This window comes from Mesocricetus auratus, unplaced genomic scaffold (genome assembly GCF_017639785.1).
Source record: "Mesocricetus auratus isolate SY011 unplaced genomic scaffold, BCM_Maur_2.0 Super-Scaffold_100040, whole genome shotgun sequence".
Taxonomy (NCBI): domain Eukaryota; kingdom Metazoa; phylum Chordata; class Mammalia; order Rodentia; family Cricetidae; genus Mesocricetus; species Mesocricetus auratus.
In genome coordinates this window covers 631358-655715 of record NW_024429217.1, presented here as the reverse complement: position 1 = coordinate 655715, position 24358 = coordinate 631358, and the positions used below count along the sequence as shown (strand labels likewise).

The following is a 24358-nucleotide window of genomic DNA, read 5'->3' as shown; positions in this document are numbered from 1 at the left end:
AGAGAATCTCAAGTGTTGAAGATACACTAGGAGAAATACATTCATCAAACAAACAAAATTTTAAGTGCAACAAATCCTTAACACAAAATATCCAGGAAATATGGAACACCATGAAAAGACTAAACCCAAGAATAATAGGTATAGAAGAAGGAGAAGAAAACCACCTCAAAGGGGCAGAAAACGTATTCAACAAAATCATAGAAGAAAACTTTCCCAACCTTAAGAAAGACATGCCAATGAAGATACAAGAAGCTTACAGAACACCAAATAGAGTGGACCACAAAAAAGTCCCCTCACCACGTAATAATCAACACCCCAAACATACAGAATAAAGAAAGAATATTAAGAGCAGCTAAGGAAAAAGGCCAAGTAACATATAAAGGCAGACTTATCAGAATTACAACTGACTTCTCCATGGAAACTCTGAAAGCCAGAAGGTCCTGGATAGATATTCTACCAACAATAAGAGACCACGGATGCCAGCCCAGACTACTATAACCGGCAAAGTTCTCAATCACTATAGATGGAGAAAACAATATATTCCATGACAAAACTAGATTCAGGCAATACGTATCCACTAACCCAGCACTACAGAAAGTTTTGGAAGGAAAACTCCAACCCAAGGAAGTTAACTACAACAAGAAAAACATAGGCATTAGAGAATCCCTCTCTACCAACAACCAAAAGAATAAAGTGGTGAAATTCCACACATAATTCCACCAACAACAACTATTGCAAATCAAAGAAGGATGAAGGCAAATCAAAGAAAGCCTTAACTCACCCATACAAAGATACAGGCTAGCAGAATGGATTCAAAGACAGAACCCTTCCTTCTGCTGCATACAGGAAACATACCTCACCCTCAAAGACAGGCATTACCTGAGAGTTAAAGGTTGGGAAAAATTTTCATAGAATGGGGAAAATATTCACTAATCCCACATCTGACAGAGGGTTGATCTCCATAATTTATATAGAACTCAAGAAGCAAGTCTCCAAAACACCAAAGAAACCAATTAAAAAGTGGGCTGCAGAACTAAATAGAGAATTTTCAATAGAGGAGTCTAAAATGGCTGAGAGGCACTTGAGAAAGTCCTCAACATCCTTAGCCATCCGGGAAATGCAAATCAAAACAACTCTGAGATACCATCTCACTCCTGTCAGAGTGGCTAAAATAAAAAACACCAAAAAATATTTATGCTGGAGAGGATGTAGTGAAAGGGGAACACTCCTCCATTTCTGGTGGGAGTGTAACTTGTTCAGCCAGTTTGGAAATCAGTATGGAGATTCCTCAGAAAAATGGGAATAAACCTACCACAAGACCCAGCAACTCCACTCTTAGGCATATATCCAAAGATGCCCATTCATACAACAAGTATGTCTGTTCCACTATGTTCATTGCAGCATTATTTGTAATAGTCAGAACTTGGAAGCAATCTAGATGCCCCTCAACCGAAGAGTGGATAGAGAACATGTGGTATATTTACACAATGGTGTACTATCCAGCAGAAAAAAAACACTGGAATCCTGAGATTTGCAGGGAAATGGATGACACTAGAAGAAACCATCCTGAGTGAGGTAACACAGTCACAAAAAGAGAAACATGGCATGTACTCTCTCATATATGGATTTTAGACATAGATATGGGGAGTGCCAGCCTACAATCCCATGGCCAGAGAGTCTGGGAAACAGAAACTTCATTCAGTGGCTGATGGAAGAAAAGGAAGACTCCCATGGCTACACACTCAGCTGAACTCAAGAAAGCCAGTAACAGAGAGGGAGGACTGATGACCAAAGGGATTAAGACTGGGCTGGTTTAACCCCCAGAAACAGCTGACCTGACAAAGGTTAACTTTTGAATCCCAGGCATCAGCCTGGGTATCCAGCATGGGACTGAGCAAGACCCCCTGAATGTGTGTATCAGTGAGGAGGCCTAGGTAATTTACTGAGCCTTGGGCAGTAGATCAGTACTCATCCCGATTATACACATGGACTTTGGACTCCCATCCAACAATGTGAGATGCACTTTCACTGAACTCTTGGGGGAGGGTCTAGGCCCTGCCCTGGATGAAATGACAGACTATGGACACCCCCATGGAGGGCCTCATCCTTCCTGGGGAAATGAGGGGATAATGGGGGGAGGGGGGAGGGCACAGGAGGAGGGGAGGGAAAGGGAGAGGGACCTGGAACTGACTTGTGAAGCAATCTTTTTTCTAATCTAAATTTAAAATTAAAAATAAATTTTAACAAGACTAAAAAAAAACATACTCAAGTTAACAAAAGCTAACCTGGAAGTGTATGTCTAACTATTCATGTCTATGTTGTGTTCAACACCAGCCTTCTGAAATATTTAAATAAGGAAAAATACATGTTTGATGAGTATGTATGTTTGATAAATATTGTTTATGAATTCCTAAATTCAATTCAGGTTCACAGTAATCATGTGCATCCTCTTAATCTTTGCTCACTTTGCTAAATTTCAACTATTGAGATAAACTGAATTGTTCAAGAAAGAGATATTCTGCAACGGAACCTCATAAAAAGAATCAAATCCCCGGTCTATCAAATGGACCATATTTATTATCTAACATTTTGCTTTGATGCTAAAGAATCTTCAATTCAGTCTTCAACTCAGATTTTTAAGCCTGAAACTTTATAGGAATGAAACTGTGAAATTCTAATCTTATTAAAGCTACTAACTTGTAAAAAAATATTTGGGAATTTCATGAAATGTATTTTGATCATATTCACCCTTCCTCCCAACTTCCCCCAGATCCACCCTACCTCCCTACCAACCAACTCCATGCTCCCTCTGTCTCTGCCTCTCTGTCTCTCTCTGTCTCTGTCTCTCTCTCACTCTGTCTCTATCCCTCTGTCTCTGTCTCTGTCTCTTCTCTGTCTCTCTGTCTATGTCTCTCTCTAACACTGTCTCTGTCTCTTCTCTGTCTCTCTCTCTGTCTCTCTCTCTCTCTCTGTGTCTTTCCCCCAAAAATAAATAAACAAAAGATTTATAAAGAGAAAAATAAATGTTAGTATAGATAGTTACTTCTTAATATTTGTACATTTCTTCTGCTAGTTCAACTGATCAATTCTAATATTAATTCATGAGTTATTTGTTCTTTCTCAAAATGGAAAGACTTTAATTTATAAAATGTGTTCATAAGGCTGTATATGAATTAGATATAATATACACATACACATAAAAAACGAGCAATGTTTAAGATATAAATTGTAGGTAAACAGTTCAATGTGTTTGTAAATGCAGTCTGACTGGAATTAAGCACAACAGGTATGTAATATTAAAAGAGATTACTTTAAAATTGTTATTTAGCCTTTTATAATCATATAACATTATATCATATATACTCTATTTTGATCATATTCCACTCTCCATTATCTTCTGTTATTTCACGTTCTCACAAATGCAAGCACAACAGGTTTTAATTCCAAATAAAAAAATAGCAACTTCAAAATTTGGAGGGGTGAGTCATGAGTGTAATCAAGGGTGTAATGTCCTGGAATGATGTAGACGCAATACTCATGAATGAAGTTCTCAAAAAATAAAATTAAATACAAGAAATTTGATGCAAACAGACCTGCATTTGGGGAAACTTATTTATAAACAATGAGATCACCCAATCCTCACCATAAATTGTAATTTTGCATTCTGGTATTTAGAATGCTGCATAATGACTTTAAGAAATACAATGAGTGAAGAGCTGCAATAGACTATCTTCAGATACTGGGACCCTTGAGGCTTAAATGTGGAAAGCTCATCATTAGTGAAGTTCTTTGTTCTCAGGTGATTACACAGCAGCACAGACTTTTAGGTAGCAATACTGAGCAATTTATATTTTTTAGCTGATTCCATTAATTGCAAAGTTCTCTGAGCCTCCGTTTTCTCCTCTTCCTTCTTTCTTACTCACTGCCGTATCATGTAACTTGTACAAATCAATGTCTATCTTCTCCTTCATTCGATTTTACCATTCTTTTTTGACATATGTAAGGATGACTTCATCTTAAAAATTGTATGGAATACACCCACTACATACATATTTATATACACATTTTACTTGTATGAGTGCTTAAGTTAATTACTTGTACAGAGGTAAATCACAAAATAACAAATGTATGGTAAAAATGAAAATTTTCAGGTTTAGTATCATAGATAGCACATGGAACATAGCTCTGGTTTAGATTTGTTAATTTGAACAGTTACTGATATATCCTGCATAATCCAATGCAAAATTGCATATCTGCTCTTAGTGGTTTTATTAAAGTTTATCTTAAATGAAATGAGCATCATATACTTAAGTCTGTACAACTTCACTTATTTGACATTATGTGTTTATATGTGTACATAAAAGTGTAATATGTAGGCCAAGATGTGGCTTTATACCAGAGAAATCTTGATCATAACAGGCAGTTGTACATTTGATGGAAAATCTGTTGTCCTTTAGGAAAATCCTTTTTCTCGGAATTCATAATACTTGTTTTGAGATTCTTTCACTCTGTTATGTCAACAGTTCATTAATTTTTATAATTTATGTTTCACTTATTTTATTTTACTCCAAATTTCAAGCATGAGTAATTCATCTGTTACTCTTGCCTCTCCCCTCCTGCCTCCAACACCTCTTTATTCTCCATCACTGCCAAATTCATGATCTCTTCCTTATTACTACATGTCTGTACATATATATATAATCACATACATGAATACACATATGTACAACATACTAAGTCCATATAGTATTGCTTATAAGAATGTCTTCAGTGCAGGCCATTTGGAATTAGACATCCCATGTGGGAGATTATCATTGTGTTTTCTCATCTTGTATTACTTCTTTGATAATTTCACATGATATATTTTGATCATACTCATGACCTCCCTTCAACTCCCCCAAGATTTATCCCTACCTCTTACCTACTCAACTCTATGTCCAACTTTTTTAAACGTCCAAGAACAGCTTGTGCTGTCTATATCCTCTTAAATGAATGGCCTTCACTGGAGGATGGTCAACACATCAGGGGCTGTGCCTTACATAAAAGTGACTCCCCCTCTTCCAGCAGTTACCAACTGCTAGAAGCTGCTTTTATTACACAGGCTATATAGTTCATAAATCTTGGTTTTGTAGGCCTGTGAATATTATCCAACTTCTGCTTATATCACCTCTGCTTTGGTTTCACAGCTATAGGGAGCACTGTTACTAGATACTTCTACTACAATAGACTTAGGAGGTCACATTGCCTTCCTTACCACAACACATTAATTCACAACTCCTAAAACTTAACTCAGAATAAACCTTTCATCCTCTAGGTTGCTTTTCCCCTGCATATGTTAGAAAGACATCATAGAATGAATGCGCTCACTTCTACTTCCACATATTTGTTCTTTTCTTTTAAACTAGATTCTACATATGACAGAAATCACAGGATACATGTTACTCTGAGTTTGGCTTGTTTTGCTTTATATGATGATGATGTTACAAGAGTTTCCTGAAAATGACATAATTTAATTTTAAGGTAGAGTAAAACTAGTATAAGCAGTAAATTATAAAATGAAATTAATTCTGTAATATTTCAAGTTAGAGAAGCTGAACACCCCAAGGCTGAGGCTGTGAAGCTAAGTACACCAAAAACTAATATAAAGAGTGACCAAGATGATGAGGAAACAGAGTCATAGACCAATGCTGCAGAGGCGGAAAGCCTCAGCCCTACACAAAGAACTACACGTAATTAAACAATTCTCAGAGTAGGATAGTCTTCTCCAAGAATAACACCAATTGGTTGTCTAATACAGAATTATAAGATCTTAAATATACCCAAAAATAACATGGCACAGTCTGAGCAGATTATATTTAAGAACATACATGTCTATACATATACATACATGGATGTAATAGCAATTATTGTAAAAAGAGGCAATTAGTCTGAAAGACAGGAGGTATGAGAGAGAGTCTGTAGGAAGAAAATGTAAGGGACTTATGTAATTATATTATAATCTCAAAAATAAAAGAAACTATAATAAATATCTTGGTAACTCTACTTAGTGGATATAATACATTTTCACCTTTATACACAAAGGTTAGTGCATCTGCCAGCCCTCATCAGAAATGTTTCTCTTTGTTGTAGATGGTGGTTAATACAGAAAGCCACAACTGATCAACATTCAAAAAGTGAGAAACTGAGAAATGTTCAGCCCTAAGGGGAACATCTAAATCCCATCCCTTTCCCTTGAGGCTCAGGGAAACATCAAGAAAGAGGCAGAAAAAACTTTTAAGAGTCATATGGACTATTTGTGTACAGCCAAATTGTATTTTCCAGATATGCCAACAACACTACACACATTAGTTAGTACACAGTTCCTCTTACAGCATCCACAATATCTACAGAATATCATGCCAGAGAAAGACCTATCATGAATGGGTAAAAGATTCATTAAATACAACCTTTGGCTATGGTATTGTTAACAGTTGGTAATTGCTTGGGGGACAAAAGTCCCTTATCTTGAGTTCCCTAGTAGGTTTACAATATTCTAGTAGATGGTCCTACACAATCACACTGATGCCACTAAGTGTACTCTGTGTGTTTAAAGTAAACAAAAATAACTCATGGAAATGAAAATAAGGTGGGTTTGGAGAGAAAGGGAAGAAATTGTAGGTGAAGATTGGTGCAATTATATTATAGGCATGTATCAAATTCTCAAACAATTAAAATTGTTTTAAAATCTAGGTGAGGCATGTTGTGAAAATGATAATCTGATCTTGTGTTTTGTTTTGTTTTGTTTTACTCATCTCATCTTGGGTTTGTTTACTCTTGTGAGGTTATCTACTAATTTATTTGGACTAGGTTAAATTAAACTGGTTTGAGTAGCAGATTGTGAAAAGTAAGGCAGAGGTAACAGTCAAATTCCACAGCAAGAATGGTGATCATTATATTATCCCTAGGATATTAACCGAGTATCTAGGCAGGGACGGACCCACCCAAAAAAGTGTGTAGCTTTAGATGTTCTTTCACTCCCTCAGAAATAAGTACTGGAATGGTTGTTTGGTTCCTGGATTCCACACTATTTCTTGAACCTAATGAAAAAGAGTGGTGATAAGGGAAAATAAACAAGTTATACATCTCTTGCTCCACAAAAACAACACGATTACCTAGGGATCTATGACGAATATCAGTGTGGACCCCAATCTCTACCCTAATGAAAATCAACTCCAGAAATGAGCATCAACAATGCTGCAATTTCTGTGATCCACAAAGTCCTCCCATGTATTTCAAAGTTTAAGAATTTCTGGATTAGAAATTTTTTTCTATATTCTAAACAGGAATGAGTTAGAAAAAATGTTTTATTTTGATTTGATTTTCTATCCTTCCATGATTGTTTTCCCATATCTTCTCTGAACTTGTCCTTCCAGCCCAAATTTTGAATGAATACTAACCTATTTACACATTACTCCAAGTTCCAAAAATGAAAATAAATTGTGTAGCTTCATCCATTCAGAATCAATTTCTACTTTCTAACACATCGATGGCAAAGTGAAAAACATATTGCAAAATACATATTATTCTTTTGGAAGCACTTTTCCAAAGCTTTTACACAGCATATAATTAGAAGGAAAATGAATGTCTTCAAGAGAAAAAGTGTAGGGTATAGATCATAGAACACATGTTAAAATAGGAACAGTACATTACTTTTCAAAAGATGGAGTCACAGCTGTGTTACATTTCTTAAATGGCCCTAAAGAATGTTATTTTCCTCTTTATGGAAGACTCACAGTTGGCCATAAAAGTGTAACTCATCTAGAGTATCCATACTCTCACAAGATTCTAATTAAATTCATGAATTTTTATCGCAGTGTGTGTTTATGATGAAGATTACAGGCACATACACATAAGGCTCCTGTGTATGAGACAAAGGACAACTTGCATGCATCAGTTCTATCCCTCTACCAGTAGGATGATTTGGTTATATAACATTTGTAAGATTTTATTTGTTTGTTTGTTTGTTTGTTTATCTGGCCATTGATTGTTTGATGTACATGTAGACACTCGCATGCCATGACTTGTATATGGAACTCAAAAAACAGATTATGGTAGTTCTCTCCTTCTACATGTGAAATGTAGGCCATCAGGTGTAACAGTAAATTCCCTTACTAACTGAGCTAGCCCACTGGCCTGAAATCTGCTACATTTTCAGGACTAGTATTGAACATACCAAAGTTATTCCTTATAGTTGGTATGTTATTTAATGAGTGTGTATCATTGGAAAATGAAAGTCTTCTTTTTGAGTAGTCCTGGTCATGAAGGATCCTCATCTCACCACACTTTTCAAGAGAGATAATCACAGACTGCCTCGTAGAAGCATGCATGTCCCTGGGAGATTTGAAATCCAAAGCTCTTCATTAGACTGGCACTTGTTTTATCATTTTGACCTCATGAGTGCACATCCTCAGAGACTTTGTAAGGGTGGAGTTCATGTTATCCACTTCTTGATCCAAGATCCTGCCTTTCAATATTCAGATGTCTTATTTTCACTTCCTTCTATGTCACATGCTTTCAGCATATGTTACCTGATTTTTTAAATTAATTTCCAGCTTTACACTTTTTCCTTTACATTTGCTTCATATCATCAGCCTGGTGTAATTGTGCACTATGAAGTGTATCTAACATATATGACTCTATTTTTTTAGGCTAGGGACCCTCTATGTATTCCTGGCTGTCCTGAAACTCACAAGTTGGCCTCACACAGATCCAACTGCCTCTGCTTCCCAAAGGATGGGATTGAAGATATGAGCCATCATGATTGGCCTCAACATGCATGAATCCAACACACACACACACACACACAACTTAATATATGTTTGTATGCATGTATATGTGTGTGTGTGTATGATAATATAAAAGTATAAAATCTTTTATGTTCTTTCCTGTTTCCCAGACTCTCTGTCAGTGGAAGTGCAGACTGGCACTCTCCTGATCCATGTTTAAAATCCATGTATGAGTGAGTATATACCATGTTTGTCTTTTTGTGACTGGGTTACCTCACTCAGGATGGTTTTCTCCAGTGCTATCCATTTACCTGCGAATTTCAAGATTCCATTGTTTTTTTCTGCTGAGTAATACTCCATTGTGTAAATGTACCACATTTTCTCTATCCACTATTCAGTTGATGGGCATCTAGGTTGCTTCCAGGTTCTGGCTATTACAAATAATGCTGCTATGAACATAGTGGAGCAGATGCCCCTGTTGTATGAATTTGCCACCTTTGGATATATGCCTAAGAGTCTTTCTGGGTCTTGTGGTAGATTGATACCCATTTTCCTGAGGAATCTCCATACTGCTTTCCAAAGTGGCTGTACTAGTTGGCACTCCCATGGTACCCAAGAGAAGAGAAATGAGGCAAGATCCTCTGAACAGATGGGGAACACGGCGAGAGGTGGGGGGGAGGGGGACCTGGGAAATAGAGAGGGGTAGAAGTGGAAGAGAGAGTAGGACGTGGAGGAACAGGAAGGTCGAGGGAGGGGGTAGGATAGGGAGAAGAGGGAATCATAGGTTGGAAGAGAGATCAGACACCATTGTGACCTCTAGTGATCTAAACGGATGACACCAATTGGCAAGCTAAGCAATAGGGTAGAGACCACCTCGAATGCCTATTCCTAATAGTGAACTTGATGTCTATAAACATCCTGGAGCCTTCATCCAGTGACTGATGGAAGCAGAGGCAAACACATACAGTTAAATAATAAACAGAACCCAAGGAACGCAGCAACAGAGAGAGAGGAGGGAAGAGCAAATTGGCAAAGAATAGGCTGGCAAATCCAGCAGAGACAGCTGATCCGAACAGGGGAGAGCTCTTGGACACCAGACCGACATCTGGGAGGCCAGCATGGGACGGATCCAGGCCCCCTGAATGTGAGAGTCAATATGGAGGCCTGGGATACCTATGGGGCCCTGAGCAGTGGATCATTGTTTATCCCTCGAATACCAACAGACATCGTGTGTCCATAATACAAAGAGGGTTGCTCTCTCTGCCTGGACTCTTAGGGAAGTGCCTGGACCCTACTCTGAATGAAATGATTGACTCTAGATATCCCCTATGCAGAAGGAATTGGCAATAGGGTGGGAGGATTGGGGGGATGGCGGGGTGCGGGAGGAGGGGAGGGAGAGGGAACTGGGATTGACATGTAAAACAAGCTATTTAAAATTTAAAAAATATGAAAAAAGTATAAAATCTCAGAGATGTTTCTATTTTTCATTAATGTTTCCAGAATTTTTATAGTAGTTTTTATACTTTTCAGAGAAGATTAAGTTATAAGATACTTGAATACTGATTACTAAAAACATGTATACATATTAAAACTTTCTGGAATATTTACTAAAATTATCTTTAATTTTATCATGTTATATTTAGTATTCATTATCCATCACAAAGTAGAAAGTAATTAAAGTATTATTAAAAATTTGATATTTTTATATAATTATAAAATTAACCAAGAGCAGTAGATTTGGTCGGAATTTAACATTAATTAAATAGACATTTCTAATTATCCATGTATAACTAATTTTACAAATACATTTAAGAATTTTGATATTCTATAAATTCATTTTACCCATTTACACCAAAACATTCTCTCTCAACTCCTTTAAAAAAAATCTCTCCACCTGGGAACCTTTAAATTTCTGGACGTCTATGGGAGAGACAATGCCCAAAGCAGAAGTTTTTTGCCCCCAAGTAAGCCTCAGCACCAGTAATGGCCTACATTATATTGATTAATTGGCAAAAGAAATCACACAAAACCACCCCCCCCATCAATGACACAGACTAGTTCCAAGGCTGTTAGTTGTTTTCCACATCGTGATGTTACAGCCTTATGATGAAGACAACACTGACTTGTGTAATTGAACATGGAAAAGGTGAGCCTTGACTATCTAGAATCTTCACCGCTACTGAGGAGCACTTATGATTCTGGAAGGAACTCAGCACCAAAAATGAAAGTTTATCATCGATAAAGACCAGGTACAAACCCTACAACCTAAAGTCATGACTTACTGAAAGATACACTAATTAAAATAGTAGAACAGATGAGAACAGATGTCACGGGAGTAACTAACCATTTTTTATTGGATATAAAGCCCTCTAGATCAGAATGAACCCATACCTGATGCTGCTAAGGTGACCAACATTCCTCAATGTTTTTTAATCCATGTGTGTATTATATTTTCTACACTTAAGTTTTTAAAACTATAATCAACATTTGATAGTCATGTTGACAGTTTAATTGTAGCTTTAAATGAGCTTAATCTTGGAACAATGTATACATGTATAAATTCTCAAATGAATAAAGATGTTTTGATACAAAGGCAGTATTTAAATTAATGTCATCTTTTCTATTTTTATTTTTAATTATTTTTTAATTTAAATTAATAACCATCTTATTTTACATACTAATCCCAATTCCCTCTACCTCCCATCCTCTCACTCCTTCTAATGTCTCCCCATCCTACCTACCATCCACTCCTCAAAGAGGATTAGGTCTCCCATAGGGGATAATCAAACTCTGTTATATCATTTGGGTTAGGACCTATGTCCTTCCCCCTATATCTAGGCTGAGAGACTATCTAACCAATGGGAATAGGTGTCATAAAGCCCATTCATGCCCTGAAGATAAATAATGGTTACACTGCCTGCAGCACCATAGATTGCCAAAGCCACCAAGAGACACCCACATTCAGGGGGTCTAGTTTGGTCTTATGAATGTTCCTCATCAGTCAGCCTGGTATACATGAGCCCCCACTTGCTCAGGTGAGATATTTTTGTGGGTTTCCACAATGTGGTCTCGACCCCTTTGCTCATAATTTCTCCCTCTCTGCAACTGGATTCCCAGAGTTTGTTCACTACTTACCTATCAATTTCTGCTTCTGATTATGCTTCTATCCACTACTTGATGAAGGCTCTATGATGGCATTTAAGGTAGTCATCAATTTCATTATGGGGGAGAGCATTTATGGTAGCTTCTCTATCATTACTCAGATTTTTAGGGTCATCCTTGAGGATTCTTTGGGATTTCCCTAGAGTTAATTTTCTTGCTAAACCCTTAATGGCTCCCCCTATCAAGATTTCCTTTCTCTGCTCTCCTTCTCTGTTGTTTCCCCAATTCAATCTTCCTGATTCCTCATGATCTCCTCCCTCCTCCCCTTCTACCCTCCTCCTTTGCTTACCTCTCCCACCCTCCCCCAAAGCACCCAATTAACTGAAGATATCTTGTCTCTTTACCCTTCTTGGGGGAGGGGCTCCATGTATGTCTCTCTTAGAGTCCTCCTTGTTTCCCATCTTCTCTGGGGTGTGGATTCTAGGCTGGATATCCTTTGTCTAATATTCACATATGAGTGAGTACATACCATATTTGTCTTTCTGTGTCTGCATGACCTCATTCATAATGGTTTCTTCTAGTTCCATCCTTTGTCTGTGAAATTCAAGATGTCATTTTTTCCACTGAATATGCACCACATTTTCTTTTTCCATTCTTTGGTTGAGGGCATGTAGGTTGCTTTCAGGTTCTGGCTATTAAGAATAATGCTTTGATAAACACAGTTGAACAGATGTCCTTATGACATGAATGTGCATCCTTTAGGTATATGCATAAGAGTTAAATTACTGGGTCTTGACGTAGATTGATTCCTATTTTCAGGATAATCCACAATGCTGATTTTCAAAATGGCTCCACTAGCAATGGGGAAGTGTTCCCCTTTCTCTACATCCTCTACAGCATAAACTGTCATTGGTGTTTTTTATTTTAGCCACTCTGACAGGTGTAAGATAGCATCTCGGAGTTTTTTGATTTGCATTTCCCTGATTGTGAAGGATGTTGAACAATTCCTTAAGTGCCTTTTGGCCATTTGAGATTCCTCTGCTGAGAATTCTCTACTTACATCTATAGCCAACCTGCCAGAATAATTTTCCCACTCCCTGAATTCTGATCACAAAGACCCATTCCAACAGACAAGCCCTCCAACCTCATCATTGTCTCCATGTCCAGCCTTTCCCCCAACTCTAGCAGACATCACTTGCTAAGGTACAGACCACACCAGCCATAAGTACAAACAAGTGACCTGCCTGCCAGATAAACTGCCCCAATCCCTAGATTCTGTTATCAAGACACATTCAACAGCTTATCTCTCCTACTACATTGCCAGTCCCAGCCCAGGATCTTTCCTCATTCCAAAGAACTCCTGCTGCTCAGTCAGAAGAACAGAGTTTCCCTGTTGTACCAACAGCCAAGTTGACCACCAGAAGTCTAAGGCCCAACTTGGAAAAAGACTCCACAATGGGTTCCAGAAAACCAGGACACAAAGACTAGGAGACCAAAGAGGCAACAGAAGCCAAAGAATAGAATAGCCACCCAACGAACATAAACTCAAAAATCAGCACCTAGACCTAATCATCGAGAACCCAGATACCTAAACACCAGTTTAAGAATATAATCAACAACTTAGGCAAAGGGGTCCAACCATACTTATAGCAAGCCCTAAATATTCCGATGCAGTCAAAGTACAGAATTCAACTTTAAAAAACAGTTTATGAAGATGATAGAGGACCTTAAAGAGGAAATGAAAAATTTCCTTAAAGAAATCATGGAAAAGATAACCAAAAAAAGAGGAATTCAATACATCCCTTAGAGAATGCCAAAAAGACAAGAAAAAGAAAAACAATTGAAGAAAACTATCTACGACCTGAAAATGGAAATGGAATCTATAAATAAAACACAAACTGAGGGGATTTTGGAAATGAAAGTTCTGGGTAAGTAAACAGGAACTACAGACACCAACAGAACACAGGGGCTAGAAGCAAGAATCCAAGGTTTTGAGGACATGGTAGACAACATAAATTCATCAGCCAAGTAAACTGTTAAATCTATAAACTCCTAACACAAAACATTCAGGAAATCTGATATAGCACAAAAAGACAAAACATAGTAATACTATGAATAGAAAAAGGAGAAGAATCTCAGTTTGAAAATGCAGAAAATATATTTAACAAATCATAGAAGAAAATTTTTCTAACTTAAAGGAGGGCATGCCTATAAAGGCACAAGAAACTTTCATAACATCAAAAGGATTGTCATCTTACTCCTGTCAGTATGGCTAAAATCAAAAACACCAATGAAAGTTTATGCTGGAGAGGATGTGCAAAACGGGCAACATTCCTCCATTGCTGGTGGGAGTGCAAACTTGTACAGCCACTTCGGAAATCAGTATGGAGATTCCTCAGGAAAATGGGACTGAGTCTCCCACAAGACCCAGCAATTCCACTCTTAGGGATATACCCAAAAGATGCCCATTCATGCAACAAGGATGTCTGTTCCACTATGTTTATAGCAGCACTATTTGTAACAGCCAGATCCTGGAATCCAACTAGATACCCCTCAGCTGAAAAATGGATAAAGAAAATGTGGTACATCTACACAATGGAGTACTACTCAGTGGAAAAAACAATGAAATGTTGAAATTCATAGGCAAATGATGGAACAAGAAGAAGCCATCCTGAGTGAGGTAACCCGGTCACAGAAAGACACACATGGTATGGTACTCACACCCATAGGAATATTAGACATAGAGCAAAGGATTACCAACCTACAATCCACACCTCCAGAGAAGCTAAGAAACAAAGAGGACCCTAAGAGAGACATACATTTTCCCCAGGAGGAGGGGAAAGGTACAAGAGTTCCTGAAAAAATTGGGAGCATGGGGGAGGAGGGAGGGAGGTAAGAGAAAGAGGAGGGAAGATGAGGAGGGGGGAAAATATGAGGAATCAGGAAGATTGACTAGGAATGAATACAGGAGAACAAGAAAAAGATACCTTAATAGAGGGAGCCATTACAGATTTAAAGAAAAATCTGGCACTAGGGAAATATTCAGGGATCCACATGGATGGCCTCAACTAAGGATCTAAGTGATAGTGGAGAGGCTACTTTAAATGCCCTTCCCCTATGAGATTGAAGACTACCTTAAATGCCATCTTAGAGCCTTCATCTAGTAGCTGATGGAAGCAGAAGTAGAGGTCCATAGCTAAGCACTGAGTTGAATTCCTGGAATCCAGTTGTAGAGAGAGAGGAGTGATGAGCAAAGGAGTCATGACCATACTGGGGAAACCCACAGAAATAGCTGATCTGAGTTAGTAGGAGCTCATGGACCCCAGCTAGACAGCTGGGGAACCAGCATAGGACCAAGCCAGGCCTGCTGAATGTGAGTTAAAGTTAGGAGACCTGGTCAGTCTATGGGACTTCTGGCAGTAGAACCAGGATTTTTTCCTAGTGCCCAAATGGACCTTGCATGCCCATTCCAACATGGAGGGATCACTGTGTGAAATGATGTGATAGACTTTGATGATCCCACATGTAAGGTCTCACTTTTCCTGGGCAGTGGATAGGGAGTGGGACTGTGTGGGTGTGATGTGGGGAAGGGGGTCATGGAGGATGGAAGGTAGAGGGAACTGGCATTGATATGTAAAATAATTTTTTTCTAACTTAAATTTAAAATTGAGAAAAGCAAAAAACAAAAGAAAAGAAAAGGAATAACATGTTGCTTTTATTAATATAACTCTGTAATAGTACTTGAAAGCAAGGATGGTGATACTTCCAGAATTACTGATCTACCCTCACACCCAAACAATGAGAGTGAACCTACCCCTGCCATTGCCTGGAGTGCTAGAACCTAGAGGCTGGATGGCCAGATATCTAGGATAGAACTAAATACGACTTAGAAAATATTTCGATGTATTGACACTAAATGATAGTTTGCTATATCCGTAGATTAGTGACTACCCCTATCATCATCAGGCAGCCTTCATCTAGTAACTGATAGAAGCAGATGCAGAAACCAGCAGGCAATCATTGGACTGAGCTTAGGGAATCCTGCTGAAGAGAGAGAGAAAGGATTGTATGAGCCTTGTGGTCTAGGACATGACAAGGGAACCCACAGAAACAGCTAACATGGGCTCAAGGGTCTCACAGAAACTGAACTGACAACCAGGAAGCCTGCAGTGGACCAGACTAGGCCCTCTCCAACAACAGTTGTGTGGCTTGTTTTACTTCTGGGACTCCTGTCAGTGAGAGCAGATGCTGTCCATAATGCTTTAGTTGGCTTTTTGGAACCTATTCCTCATACAAGGTTGCCTTGCCAGCCTTAATGCATTAGAGTGGGGCATTTAGTCCTACTTCAGCTTCATATGGCATGCTTTGCCTGCCCCTTTCTGAAAAGAAACAGAGAAGGAATGGATTGTGGTGGGTGGGCATCAGAAGGTAGGTGTGTGGAAGGGAAGGGATATGATGAAGGAGGAAAACCTGTCATCTGGATGTAAGGGTGACAGAAATCAGAATGCATTTATACAGACAAATAAATTGTCAAAAAGGAAATTTAATTAACAGAAGAAAGATAAAATACTACTAAGACATCTGTGAAAATTTTGACTATTCATTCTCAACAACACAACTAGCATTCAGTAAGACAATAGAAGACAATAGTGATTAACATAATTTTTATTTTTATCCTGGTGCACTGGTCTACTGATTTTCCTTATTAAGATTTGATTAATTAGATTTCAATTTTGTCCCATTTTCCTCAAAGATTGACAAGCAACACGGAGCCCAAAAACCTAACATTTGTATTACTACTCCTTCTTCTGGGATTTACAGATGACCCAGAACTCAAGTCTCTCAACTTCAGCGTCTTCCTGTTCATATACTTGATCACAATGCTGGGAAACCTACATTCTAGGTATAAGTTTTCAGTTCCACCTCCATACCCCCATGTACTTCTTCCTCTCCAACTTGTCCTTTAATGACATTGGTTTCAGCACAGCCACAGTCATTAAGATGCTGATGAGCATCCAAGAAGATGATCAGAGCATCACGTACACAGGCTGCCTCACACAGCTCTTCTTTGTACTTGTTTTCACATACTTTGAAAGTTTTATCCTCACAGTGATGGCCTATGACCACTACATAGCTATATGTCACCCCTTAAATTATACTATCATTATGAATCCTAACTTTTGTTTTCTGCTCTTACTGATCTCTCTGTTCATTAGTATTATGGATGCCCTGATGCACATTCTCATGGTGCAACGGCTGTCCTTCTGCACAGATCTGGAAATCCCTCACTTCTTTTGTGAACTTAATCATGTCATCAATCTGTCCTGTTCAGACACCCTCATTGACAACATTGTGCTCTTTGCTGCAACTTGCATATTTGGTGGCATTCCTCTTTGTGGAATCAATTATTCTTATTATCACATTGTGGCTTCAGTCTTGAGGATAACTTCACTGGAGGGAAAGTACAAAGCCTTTTCTACCTGTGGGACTCACGTGTTAGCGGTTTCCTTGTTTTATGGGGCTGGTTCTATGGTATATATCAGCTCTGCAATGAGTGCCTCACCAAGAAAATCTGCAGTGGCTTCAGTGATGTACTCTGTGCTTCCTCAAATGATGAACCCTTTTATCTACAGCTTAAGGAACAAGTACATGAAAGTTGCTATAACAAATCTTTTAAGTAGGATTTTGTCACTTGAATAATGTGTCCTTTGTTTAGAGTTTGCATGCCCAAAATTAGTCAAAGTGACTAGATTTCTAGTGAAGTACAACATCTGAGACTTCCATCACCATATTTTTCTAAAATTATGCTTCAACAAATTGAACTTGTCCTGAAACCTGGAATTTTTTTGTCCGAACATCTCTGATATTTAACAAAAGGTTTTACTTCCTTAATAACATTTTCAATGTTTAGGTTTGCAGAGCATAATGCAAAGTTAAAAATCTCCAAATTAGCACATTTTGCTCTCATGTATTCTCTGAAAATATAAAAATTTATAAATATTATTGTAAAAATTGTTTTCAAAACAGTTTTCTCACATGTATACAGCAGCATCTGGACAGTTCGGTATACAAAGGCACTTGACTCCAATTCTAGGACATCATTTCAATACCTGAAGCCCACATGGTGGAAGAAAGGGACTGGCTCTTGAAAAATGCTCTCTAAGATTCATGTGATTGTCCATGTACCAAATACATATTGCAAGCATTCATACATGTGCACAAAAGTAAATAAAATTATTTCAAACATTTTGTTTTTCTTGACCATTCTGACTCATATAAAATGAAATCTCAAAGTAGCTCTGATTTTCTTTTTCCTGCTGACTAAGGACATAGAACATTATTTTTTCAATTTCTCAGCCATTTGTGTTTCTCTTTTTGAGAATTCTCTACTCAGTACTGCCCTCCACTTTTTAAATGTTTTTTCTCGATGTCCAGTTTTTGATAATTCTTTATATGCTTTAGATATGAAACCTCTATTGGATCAAACTACCACAATCATATCCTGGTTTCCTTTTATATTTCCATACCACTGTATTCTATCTTTCCTTCTTAAAAGATCTTCTCCCATCCCCCAGAATCTTACCTAACTTTTGTGGTTATTCTGATTGCAGTATATCTAATCAAAGTTCAAAAGCTAACATCCACATAAAGAAAAAATGTGGCATGTTTGTTTTGGAGGATCAGATTACCTCTGTTAGGACAATTATTTTCCAGCTTCATCCACTTATCTATAATTCTCATAATTTCACTTTTCTTAATTTATGAATGATATTCCATTGTATGTATGTACCATGTTTTCATTATCGATCCATCAATTGTTAGGTACCTAGACTGTTTTCAATTCCTGGTTACTGAGAATAAAGAAGCAATGAACATGATTAGCAAGTATCTCTGTATTAGGATGCAGAGTCCTTTGGGTATAACCCAAGTGCGGTATAGCTTGATCTTGAGATAGACTAATTCAAAGCTTCCTGAAGAAACCCAACCTGGTTTCCAGAGTGACTGCACCAGTTTTCTTTCCCACTAGCTAAGAATGTGTGTTCCTATTTTTCCATATCCTTGCCAGCATGTTTTATAGATCTTGGCCATTCTGATTTGTATCTAAGAAAGCTACTGATTTCTGTGTCTTACAATTTATCCTGACATTTTGTTGAAAGTAATTGTCTGCTATATTTTCTGCTCAGTAGAGTCTTTAAGGGTATTTATGTATAAAATCATATCACCTGCAAATAAATATATTTGACTTCTTCATTTCTTGTTTGTACCCCCTTGGTCTCTTTCACATTTCTTATTGCTCTAGTTAACATTTCCGATACAATAATGAGTAGGTAATGAGACAATGAAAATCCTTGTCTTTTTCCTGATTTTAGTTAAAATTCTGTGAGGTTCTCTCTGTTTATCTTGATGCTGTCTGTGTCCTTATTGTAATTTCCCTTTAATATGTTGAGTTACATCTGTTTCATCCCTAGTCTCTAGGACTTTTATCATAAAGTGGTGTTGGATTTTTAACAAAAGACTTTTTATATCTAATGAGAAGATGGTGGAGATTTTATATTTAAGTCTATTTATGTGGTATATTATGTTTATTGATTTGACTTGGTTGAAATATTCCTGCATAACTGTAATGAGGAAAATTTAATCATGGTGGATACTTTCAAAACTTTCTTGAATTTGGGTTGCAGGTACTGTATTGTATTGAGAATTTTTAAATCTATGTTCAAAAGGAATATATGTCTATAATTTTTTACTTTTGTAGGGCCTTTTATGACTTTATATCAGAATAATAATGATTTCTTTTTTGTTGTATTTTTTTTTTTTGGTTTTTCGAGACAGGGTTTCTCTGTATTGTTTTGGAGGCTGTCCGGGAATCGGCTCTGTAGACCAGGCTGGCCTCGAACTCACAGAGATCCACCTGCCTCTGCCTCCCGAGTGCTGGGATTAAAGGAGTGTGCCACCAACGCCCGGCGCTTTTTTATTTTTTTGGTTTTTACGAGACAGGGTTTCTCTGTATTATTTTGGAGGCTGTTGGTCCAGCCCGGCCTCGAACTCACAAAGATCGACCTGCCTCTGCCTCCCGAGTGCTGGGATTAAAGGCGTGTGCCACCACTTCCCGGCTAATAATGATTTCTTAAAAAGAATGAGGAACTGGCCCTTGAGTTTCTTTTGTGGAATAATTTAAGGAGCATTGTCACTAGTCCTTTATTTAATGACTCTTAAGATTTTGTGCTGCGATTTAAAGAGGGAGAAACTCAAAACAACTTCACTAAAGTCAGGAAAAACACCATGTTGTCCACTCTCTCCAAAACTGTTCAATAAGGTGTGTAACATATTATCTAAAGGAATACAACTACTGAAGGAGCTCAAGTGGTATATATTGGCAATGAAAAAGTCAAAGTATCATTATTTACAGATAATATGATAGTATGCATTAGTGACCCTTTAAATTCTACCAGAAAACTCCCACTGCTAAAGAACACTTTCAACAAAATAGCTGGATTCAAAGTTAACTCATAAAAGTTAGTATCCCTACTAAGGACAATGACAAATAGACTGAGAAATAAATCAGGGAAGCAACACCCTTCACAATGGCCTCAAATAATATAAATTATCTTGGGGGTAACTATAACCAAGCAAGTGAAAGAGTTATATGATAAAAACTTCAAACATTTGAAGAAAGAAATTGAAGATCTCCCATGCTCATGGAGCATTAGTATCTATATAGTAAAAATGGCTGTCCTACGAAAAGCAATCTGCAGACGCATTGCAAATCCCCCACCAAAATTCCAGCACAATTCTTCACAAAGCTTGAAGGGACAATACCCAACTTCATATGGAAAAACAAATTAACGCAATATAGGTAAAACAATTACCACAAGTTGTCTTTTGATCTTCACATGTGCAGCAATGCACATATTTGCACAAAAATATATGATAAATATATGTTTAACCTTAAAATATTCAAGTATACACAAATAGATTAATGACGCAACTCAAAAAGTGGAGAAAACTAGAACAAATCAAGTCCAAACCAAGTAAAAAGCATGAAATAATAAAAATCAGCGTAAAAATCAATGAAATTAAAACTAAGAGAGAAATGCAAACGTTAACAAATCTAACAACTATATATTTCAGAAGATGCACAAGAATGGAAGACCCTGGACCAATTAACCAAAAGAAATAAAGTGCCTAAGTTAACAGAATAAGGATTCAACAGTGGAACAAGACATTTGATACCAAAGAATTTCAAAACATTATAAGCAAATACTTCAAAACCTGTATCCTACTAAAAACTATAACCCGTGAAGCTAGAAAAGAGAGAAACCAAAGATTTGCAAACCAAATTTCCAATACCAGATTAAACCAAGACGTTCTCAATATAAACAGATGCTCAACAAATGAGATTGAAATAGTAATAAAAAGACTTCCAGCTAAAACTTTAAAAACCAAGGGCCAAAATGATTCATAGCAGAATTCAACTAGGCTTTCAGAGATTTATAGCCAATCCTTCTTCAACTATTTTTGAAAACAGAAACAGAAAGTGTGCTCCCAAACTCTTTCAACAAATCCAGAATCACTCTAATGCCAAAATCAGGTATAGACACAACAAAAATAGAAAACTGCAGCCCAATATCATGGAAAAACTGTAAGACCCAGAAATATTCAACCAAATACTTGTGAACATAGTAAAGACATACATAAGAAAGATGAACCAACATGGCCAATTTGGCTTTATTCCTGAAATTCAAGAATGGTTCAACATATGTAAGTAATATATAGAAATATAATACAATAGGTTTCTAGGCCCAAGTGCAGGAGAGAGAACAGAAATAGCTCTGTGCCATGCCTTTCAGCTTGGGCAGATAGAACGCAATCATGGACTCATCATCCACCATTATGATGGATGGCCACAGGGTGGCCACCGTAAATGGGAGAGAAAGAAAAGCTAAATGATTCATGGGTTGAGGAGAGAAGCAGATCTGAAGAGGTGAAGGTGGTGAGGGAAAGGCTGATGTGAATGACCTGCTTGCCACCTGAGTTCAAGACGATGTCCAGGACTGGGCTCTTGCCAAGGGTCAAGTCTTGGTCTGAGGCCCTGGCACAGCTGAGGGAGCCAGTGGTGATGTCTGGTTCTTTTTGCCACTGAGGGCTATGTAGAGACCTGTAGTTTGGGCTGACACCTGATGCCCTGTTGATATTTAGTGGTTAGGCTATCACCCAAGGTCATAGTGTCATCTGGACCAAAAGCATGCCAGAGGCCCATGCCTGGGTTCGTGGCTCTACTACACCCAGAGTCTGTGCTGATATCTGTGACTCCTGTTACCATTGAAGGCACAGTCTTGGATGCCACCTGAGGACATGTTGGCCTTTTGGGGTCACACTGCCCCTGAGGCCCTGCCTATCTGGGTGACCTGCAATGCCAACTAAGGCCACAATGATATCCAGACTCAGGTTCAGACTGCTACCAAGAACCATGTCTGGATCCATGGTCCTACCACAGCCTGAATCTGTTGATATTTGTGGCCTCTGTTACACCCAAAGTTCACATGGATGCCCTGGATCTGGGGTACCACCTGTAACCATATTGGTCTTTAAGGACTGTGTTGCTGCTGAGTACATATAGATGTGGGTGGCATGTACTATCCCAAACATCCATGGTATTTTACCTGACCTGGGCTTCTGCTAACGCCGTGTCTGGATCAATGCCTCTATGCCAGCCATGGTCTGTGTTGATGTCCATGGCTCCTGTTACCACTAAAGGCAGGGAGGATACAGCTCAACAGAATTGGCCCCACCCATCACCGGCTTTGGCACTGGGGAGATCTGGCCATGCACTTCATCTGGTCAGCACAGTAGAGCTGTACCCACTGACGGTAGCATAGGTGAACTGGCCATGAGGGTGTGGGTGTGAGAGTGGTGTAAGAGGGGGAGAACCAGCTCCACTGCCAGACATGCTGCAGCAAGAACAGGGGAAGAATAGCCTCCTGACCCCTCATCCCTTGCCACCTACTGAATGTTGGAAGAGCTGGTCCAGAGGTCATGAGAGCCGGAGAGCTGACCCTGCTTCTCATAAGCCTGGGCAACACAGTAGGGCTGGCCCTATTGATGGGTGTGGGTGTGGGTGAGGGGGTATACAGGTGATCTGACACAGTGAACATGTGGGATATCTGGTACTACGCCTCATCTGCCTTACAGTGGAGTGGGGGAAGGAGGGAATGCCTTCACTCCCCTGTACCTCATCACCTATGGTATGTGAGGGAGCAGCCACTGAAGTCCTGAGAGTGGAAAAGCCAGACTGCCCTTCACTGGCTGCAGCACATGGGAAAGCAGACCCTGCACCTCCCTGGGGAACACACTAGATATGACCCTGTTGGTGATGGGGGGGTGCGGGTGAGCAGGGGACCTTGTCTCCAGCAAACATATTGTATACTTTCTAGCAATTTTCAGCAGGTTCTCCATCTTATAGGAAAGAAACTCATAGGAGGACTCAGAGGAATATGTGAGAACATGAATAAACAAATCCAGCTACTTTCTATCTTGGGTGGTGAATCACAAGTTGTGCCTGGCTGAGGCACAACTGGAGTCTATGTCTTCTAAAGGAGGAAGAATTAGTTTCATTCAAAGGTGTATCCTGGCAGGTGCACCATGTTTTAGTGGATGGCCCTCATACATGAGTATGTGGGAAGTACAAATTAGACTAGGTGAGTTACTGAAACAAACAAGTGTGAACGAGGGCACGAAGTTGGGAAGGTAGATGGGATTTTGGAGAATTAAAGGAAGGAATGGTGTGACTGTATTCAAAATACATTGAATGCATTATTAAATTGCCAAAGAATTAATAGGACATGATACACAAAAGAAATAACTGCTTTATTGGTGTGTCTATCAGTAGTAAAAGAAGATAGGAAAGCTAGAGATCTCAGCAGGTGCTGGGAAGAAATTGATGAGAAAAAGAGGAAGTTATGCTTTCTGTTTTAGAAGTCAAGAAAGTGGACAGACTCAGCAATGAATTTCTGTGAAGAGCTTCCATGGATTATGAGTGTACTAGACCTCTGTGAGTGTCAGTGCACACAGGTTAGTGGGACAATTTAGCAGTGAGGATCTGTTAATAACGGCATCAAGGGAGATGTCTCTATGGTATATAAGCACATACTTCATTAATGAGATAGTTTTTCCTCCTATAGTTGTATGATGATTACAAATGTTTTTGTTTCATATTTCCTTTTATCTTCTACTTCCAGTATGATTTCTTAAGTTTATAAAGCAGAATTATTTTTCATATAGGTTAAGAACATATGCCTTTCCATGTGAAAGGGATGAGTGTCTTTTGAGTATATGCACAAGACTGGTATAGCTGTGTCTTGAGGTAGGTCAAGTCCCATCTTCCTGAAGAACCAGAACACTGATTTCCCTAATGGATATACATGTTTGCACTCCTACCTGCATTGGAAGAATGTTGTTATTACTCCTTATTCTCTCCTACACTGCCTCTT

General features: G+C 38.5%; 1 pseudogene; it reads left to right on the top strand.

Moving 5' to 3' along the window:
* Positions 1–11144: 11144 nt before the first annotated feature.
* Positions 11145–17567, top strand: LOC101831241 (annotated as a pseudogene).
* Positions 17568–24358: the final 6791 nt, after the last annotated feature.